The sequence below is a fragment of the Somniosus microcephalus genome, chromosome 11 (genome assembly GCF_052327205.1).
Source record: "Somniosus microcephalus isolate GS21.2 chromosome 11, FLI_Smic_1.0, whole genome shotgun sequence".
Lineage (NCBI taxonomy): Eukaryota > Metazoa > Chordata > Chondrichthyes > Squaliformes > Somniosidae > Somniosus > Somniosus microcephalus.
This window is the reverse complement of record NC_140997.1, coordinates 210,918,529-210,926,400: the sequence shown is the minus strand read 5'-3', so window position 1 is coordinate 210,926,400 and position 7,872 is coordinate 210,918,529.

The following is a 7,872-nucleotide window of genomic DNA, read 5'->3' as shown; positions in this document are numbered from 1 at the left end:
CTGTGGGACAGCTCTCCCAATTTTGGCACAAGTCCCCAGATGTTAGTGAGGAGGACTTTGCAGGGTCGACTGGGCTGGGTGTGTCGTTGTCAAGTCCGAACCCGGTCCCGAGGTTGATGCCGGGTGGTCCGTCCAGCTTTATTGTTATTGTTTTTTGTAGCAGTTGTGTACAACTGAGTGGCTTGCTAGTTAAGAGGGCAATTAAGAGTCAACCACATTGCTGTGGGTCTGAGTCTGAAGTCACATATAGGCCAGACCAGGTAAGGATGGCAGATTTCCTTCCCTAAAGGACATTAGTGAACCAGATGGGTTTTTACAACAATCCAATAGTTTCATGGTTACCATTACTGATACTAGCTTTTTAGTCCAGATTTATTTAATTAAATGAATTTAAATTCCCCAGCTGCCGTGGGTGGGATTTGAATTCACATCTACTGGATCATTAGTCCAGGCCTCTGGATTATTAGTCCAGTAACATAACCACTATGCTACCATTCCTGTGTCCTGGCCAGCATTTATCCCTCAATTAACATCACAAAAAAAAAGCAGATTATCTGGTCATTATCACATTGCTGTTTGTGGGAGCTTGCTGTGTGCAAATTGGCTGCCGCGTTTCCCACATTACAACAGTGACTACACTTCAAAAAGTACTTCATTGGCTGTAAAGCGCTTTGGGACATCCTGAAGTTGTGAAAGGCGCTATAGAAATGCAAGTCTTTCTTCTCTCTTTCTTACCTATTAAAACAGTTAACTTCTGCGATCAACACGTTCATTTCTTCGGAGATTAATTTTTTTTAATGCACGTTAATCGCAGAAGTTACGCGGAGAGGAAACTTTAAATGCATACTGACCCTGCTGGCAAAAGCTCTGTTCTTCCAGGAGGCACGGTTATTTTGCTAGCTAAAGAAATGTTACATTGTTCCAATTTAGTGAATTGCTGCTTTGTCTTTGATGGGATCAGAGCATGCCTGATTTTTGTAAAGCTTGCCGGGAGATATGGTTAATAAGGTTCTTGGTTCTCTGGACAACACAATGCAGAAGATTGGGCAATGGAAGCCTCAATTCCCATGATGCGGCCCCCTCCTGTATTAACAGTGACACCAGCGACTGCAGGGCGACGGCGGTTGCCAGTGACCCAGGGCAGCCTTGTCTTTGGATCTTTGGTTTCTTTAAGAAACTTATGTTTTAATACAGAATTCAGACTGGGTTTAAAAGTTAGAAAGATGTTGATTTATTGTAATATACTTGGGTAGAACAAATGAAGGACACAATGGCCGCGATTTCCCCAACCTCGGCGGGTCCGGTGCAGCCGGGGTCGGTGGTGGGTTGTGACCCTGCATGTGGCTCCAGTCCGCTGTCCAAAGCGATTTTATGTTGATTGGGCTTGTTAAGCCCGCCCAGTGCGTTTGCCGGCCAATTGAAGGAAGTGGGTCTGATGATGTCATTTGATGACGAGTCATCAGCCGGTTTCCTTAAAGGGACCATGCACAAATTTATTTTGACATTTGTGCTGTCAGTGTTCTACATCATTGAGGTGCTGCAAACACTGACAAGCACTGCACAGAGGTGCACGGCTGCACCCAGGCTCTCCCATGACTCCCTCCATGTGCTTATGGAGGGAGTCACTGCATGCAGGGAGGTCCTCTCCCCTTCACATGGACGGAAGAGACCTCCCCAAGAGCTCAATGCAGCCTGATTGCACATTGCACAGGAGGACACAAGCAGGGATGTCATCAGGAGGACCAGGCTGCAGTGGCGCAAACTTTTCAATGATCTCAGTAGATCATGCAACATTACTGCAAAGCCACACTCAACCTCGTCCTGCTGTGCCACTCATCACATCCCCATCACTCTGCCTTCCCTACCCTACTCCTGCACATCCTTACTCACACCAACTTACCTTGCACCTCCACCCATCCCTCTCTATCTACATTATTACTTCCCCATCTCACTAGCCACCCCTCACACTCACCCTCATCCTAGTCCAATCATACCAACTAACAACACACAAGGGTAGGCACTTGTGTGGTTTAGCCAATGTTCATATGAAGTTTCTGTTAATGTGCTGTCAAATATTGAAATCTTTATTTTCAACACTTTGATTCTTGGACAAATTTGTGTGCACCTTTGGAAGTGGCTTAGTGAGTTGCAGTGAATGGTGAGACATAACAGTACCCCCCGCAATGGTGTTGAGTGTGAAAAGAATGGCTTGGGCATTGTAGGGATGCTTTATGGTGTTGGTGTGGCCAACTTGGCGCATCATGTGGTAGCCAGGGTGTACAGTGTCAAGTGAAGTAAATCTGTCCATGGTGAGGCCATCCCTGGCCCCCCGGGCAGCAGTGTGCTTGGGTGCTGATGCCCTGTGTCCTGTCCAGCATCAGTTGATTGCGGAGAAGGTTAGTGTTGTTGTTGGTGCTGCTGGTGTGCCTGGTGCTGCTGGTGTTGGGGCTGATCGTGGTTGGATTCTGAGGACCAAGGTGAGATAGATTCAAGGGCACCAATGCTGATGTAATAGATGGCAGCTGAAGTTGAGATGGCAGATGCGATCTGTCATGTTAAGAGAGGTTATTCCAATGAGGTGACACTGGATACAGAGTTTACTCCAAATACTTGCAACCTGCATAAAGCTCAATCTGTCTTCCAAATGCAATAAGCAACAGCTTCTGACCTTAGAAAATTAACAGCTGTGAGATGGGAGCTTTTATAGCACATTTGCAGCTGTCAAGTAAAGAGATGATTTCATGGTGACATAACTCCCAAACTGCTGAGCTGACGTGATCCCCGAGCAGCGTGGAACCCATGGGCAACCTCGTAAAATTTAACGGTGAGCTAAAAATAGTTTTTAAATGGCTGTTAACAAGCTCTTAATCACCTAAATTGACTCCCCCGCTGCTTGCTGTTGGGTCTGTTCAGCGATGACAGACCTGACATCTGGGAAACTAGCGTGGTGGCGGGTTGACAGTGGGTTCCATACCCACAGTCAAAAAAAAAATGTTCCCACCTGACCCGCCGCCAAACGCGCCCGCTGACCCCCCGAAAAATTCCCCAAATTTGTTGCTAGTCCATGTGCTTGCTTTATTAGGTCAGAGCTAACTGAGCATGCTCCTACTAAACCATGCGACAAACCATGTGATAATACATCACACTGCTTTCCCCTTAAAAAAAATGTATGTATTCCCCTCTCAAATGCAACAAAACTCTGGTCCCACCTCTCCCAGCATAACATGTACCACAGAACAAAAACTCCTGGCTTTTTTTCTTTTAAATGAACTACAAATCCAGTTTAATAACAGGTTTGTGGATCCTTCCTGATCTCCTTACAGAAGGTTTTGGTGTTGAACCAATTTTTGGGCTGTTTTGTTTTGGTTCCAAACTCAAAGATGATCCTGTTTCTATCTCAGACTTGTTTGAACCTGGTACTTCAGTTACTGAAGTCTGTACTGAGTCAGACTCATGTATGTCTTCATGATCAAATGGTTCACGATCATGTCTTGGTTCATCTCTAACAGAGATCATTTGATCTACATGAACACTTCGGATTTTGTCACCAATTTCAACCAAATATCTCTTGGTTCCACCAACCTCTACTATAGCTCCTACATCCCGCTTGTATGAACTCGACTTGCTAGGGGGACTGAGAACATGAACACGCTCGCTTTGTCTGAAACTGCGTTCTTTCTGATTGGTGTCATAATAACGTTTCTGACTCAACTGTTTCTGTTCAATTCTTGAGGCCAAGTTCGGTTGAACAAGACTCAGTCGTGTTCTCAATCTCCACTTCATCAAAAGTTCTGCTGAGGTATGTCCAGTTGTAGTGTGCGGTGTAGTTCTGTACTTCAGTAAGAAATTTGCCATGCTGAGTCCCGAACAACCCTGCAACACTTGCTTTTTGAGAGCTTCTTTCACTATTCTGACTGACCTATCGGCTGCTCCGTTTGAAGCTGGATGATATGGTGGAACAGAGTGTGCTTGATACCGTTCCGTTTCATGAATTCTTGGAATAGAGCTGAACGGAACTGAGGGCCATTGTCAGAAACAAGCTCTTCAGGTAAGCCGTGACATGCAAAGATAGACTTCAATTCATCTATGGTACGTTCAGTTGTAATATTTGAACCTGTGTGTTTCATTTCAATCCACTTTGAGTGACTATCTACAAGTACCAGGAAATAATCATTTGGTTTCTCACAGAAGTGTACATGTACTCTCTGAAAAGGTCTACTTGGCCATGACCAGGGTTGTAGTAGAGTTTTGGGCAGTTTGTTTCTGCAATTTTGGGAAATGCTGCATTTGCTGACAAGTGCTTCAAGATCACTGTCCAATCCAGGCCAGTAAACAAAGCTTCTTGCAGTTGATTTCATACTGACGATCCCTGGATGTTCAGTATGAAGTTCGGCCAGAATTCTATCTCTCAAAGTAGTAGGTACCACCACTCTGTTTCCCCACTTGATACAAGACAATTCAGTACGACGATTATGGAATGGTTTCAACTCTGTGTCCACACACTGATCAGTCCATCCGTTCAAGGTGTTTTCATGCACTCTTTTCAGTACTGAGTCCTTTTGAGTCTCATTTGCAATCTCAGTTGCATTCACAGGAAAGTCTTTGTCAACGGCACCTAGCGCGAAAATCGCACCTTCACTCCCAACACATGAGTCCTCATGTGGCAACCTGGACAAGGCATCTGTGATTGCGTTTTCCTTTATGTGCGATATTCAATCGTATAGTCATATTGTCACAACAACACTGCCCAACATTGCATTCTTGATGCGGCCATTGCAAGGATGGCAGATTTGGGCCCCAATATTGCTCGGAGCGGTTTGTGATCGGTTATCAGGGTAAACTTTCTGCCGATCAGGAACTGTTGGAATTTCTTGATTCCAAACAATATGGCGAGTGCTTCCTTTTCAATTTGCGCGCAGTTTCTTTCGCTCTTTGTGAGGGTCGAATGGTTTCTCTTGGCCGTCATCCATTACGTGGTTTATGACAGCTCCCACACCATAGCTGGAAGCATCACACACCAACTTAAGCTCACGCTCTGTGTCATAGTGCACAAGTAGAGCATCGCTAGAGAGACTTCTCTTACAAGTGTCGTAAACATCCTGTTGCGCTTTCGTCCATTCACGACCTCTCAAAGCAGTTTACAGCCCATGATTTGGACAGGTTGGATGATTGGGCAGAAGCATGGCAGATGCAATATAACGTGGATAAATGTGAGGTTATCCATTTTGGTAGCAAAAACAGGAAGGCAGATTATTATCTGAATGGCAATAGATTGGGAGAAGGGGAAGTGCAACGAGACCTGGGTGTCCTTGTGCACCAGTCGCTGAAGGTAAGCATGCAGGTGCAGCAGGCGGTTAAGAAGGCAAATGGTATGTTGGCCTTCGTAGCGAGAGGGTTTGAGTACAGGAACAAGGATGTCTTGCTGCAGTTGTACAGGGCCTTAGTGAGACCACATCTTGAGTATTGTGTGCAGTTCTGGTCGCCTTATCTGAGGAAGGATGTTTTTGTCATGGAAGGAGTTCAGCGAAGATTCACCAGGCTGATACCTGGGATGGCAGGAATGACATATGAGGAGAGATTGGATCGATTGGGCTTGTACTTGCTGGAGTTTAGAAGAATGAGAGGGGATCTTATCGAAACTTATAAAATTCTAACAGGACTAGACAGACTAGATGCTGGAAGGATGTTCTCAATGGTCGGGGAGTCCAGAACCAGGGGTCACAGTCTAAGGATAAGGGGTCGGCCATTTAGGACAGAAATGAGGAGGAATTTCTTCACCCAGAGAGTGGTGAACCTGTGGAATTCTCTGCCAAAGAAGGCAGTGGAGGCCAATTCATTAAATATATTCAAGAAGGAGTTGGATATATTTCTCAAGGCTAAAGGGATCAAGGGGTATGGGGAGAAAGCAGGGACCGGGCACTGAATTTGGATGATCAACCATGATCGCATTGAATGGTGGAGCAAGCTCGAGGGGCTGAATGGCCTACTCCTGCTCCTATCTTCTATGTTTCTATGAAGTACTTTTGAAGTGTTGTCACTGTTGTAAGGTAGGAAACGCGGCAGGCAATTTGCACACAGCAAGATCCCACAAACAGCAAAGTGACAATAAACAGATAATCTGTTTTTTTAGTGATGTTGGTTGAGGGATAAATATTGGCCAGGACATCAGGGAGAATTTCCCCTGCTGTTCTTTGAAATGGTGCCATGGGATCTTTTATGTACCGGTGGCATAGTGGTTAGCACTGTTGCCTCACAGCGCCAGGAACCCGGGTTCGAATCCGGCCTCGGGTGACTGTCTGTGTGGAATTTGCACATTCTCCCCGTGTTTGCGTGGGTTTCCTCCGGGTGCTCCGGTTTCCTCCCACAGTCCAAAGATGTGCGGGTTAGGTTGATTGGCCATGATAAATTGACCCTTAATGTTAGGGGGATTAAATACGTGGGTTACGGGGATAGGGTGGGATATGTGTTGGTGTAGGGGTTACGGGGATCGGGTGGGATATGTGTCGGTGCAGGCTCGATGGGCCGAAATGGCCTCTATCTGCACTGTGGGGTTTCTGTGACTTCTGTGACTTCTGTGACCTGAGAGGGCAGACAGGGCCTTGGTTTAATCATCTGAAAGATGGCACCTCTGACAGTGCAGCACTCCCTCAGCACTGCACTGGAGTGTTAGCTTTGATTTTTTGCTCAAGTCTCTGGAGTGGGACTTAAACCCACAGCCTCCTGACTCAGGCGAGAGTGCTGAGCCATGGCTGATACTTTACGCTCAATATGGGAGTCGACATTGAGGAAGGGACATGTATTGTAAAACAAGAGCAGAGAAATGGTAAAGAGTTTAAAAAAAAAATGTGTGTGCTTTTCAGTAAATAATTTTTTTAAATCCATTTTACGTGACTGCTGTTGGAAAATGGTTGCTCTAAATGTATGGACTGTACTGAATGTTTATAGTGAGTAAACATTCAGTACGTTACCATCTCCTTTTGCCTTGCACCATCATCCCGTTTGTCTTTTAATCTCTCCTGCCTTCCATCCTATCACAGACCTTCTCTTTTGTTCTTTCCTCCCCTCCCCTTTCTCTGTCCCTACACTTGCTTAAAAACCTGTTACATCGCCAACTTTTTCCAGTTCTGACGAAGGGTCATCGACCTGAAACGTTAACTCTGTTACTCTCTCTGCAGATGGTGCCTGACTTGCTGAGTATTTCCAGCATTTTCTGTTTTTATTTCAGATTTCCAGCATCCACAGTACTGTATTTTGCTTTTGTTTATAGTGAATACATTGTTTGTGTTTGCTTGTTGTTTAACCTGTTATTCCTGTCTGTGAACTTTCAGCCAGTGAGCCTGTCTGTAAACAATAGGACTTGTCTGGATCCATGAGCCTTGTAACTCCCTTTAGCTGTACAACTTGGCTGGATGCTGTAGTAAGCAGAAAAGACTTGCATATCTTTATTTACGTTGTTGAAAACACCAGAAAGACAAAGAGAAAGAAAGAAGGAAAGAAAGGTTTAGATTTAAACAGCACCTTTCATGACCACTGGACGTCCCAAAGCGCTTTACAGCCAATGAAGTACTTTTTGAAGTGTAGTCACTGTTGTAATGGAGGAAACATGGCAGCCAATTTGCGCACAGCAAGCTCTCACAAACAGCAATCTGATAATGACCAAATAATCTGTTTTAGTGATGTTGATTGAGGGATAAATATTGGCCAGGACACCTGAGATAACTCCCTTGCTCTTCTTCGAAATAGTGCCAAGGGATCTTTTACGTCCACCTGAGAGAGCAGACGGGGCCTCGGTTTAACGTCTCATCCGAAAGACGGCACCTCCGACAGTGCAGCACTCCCTCAGTACTGCACTGGAGTGTCAGCCAAGAGAAC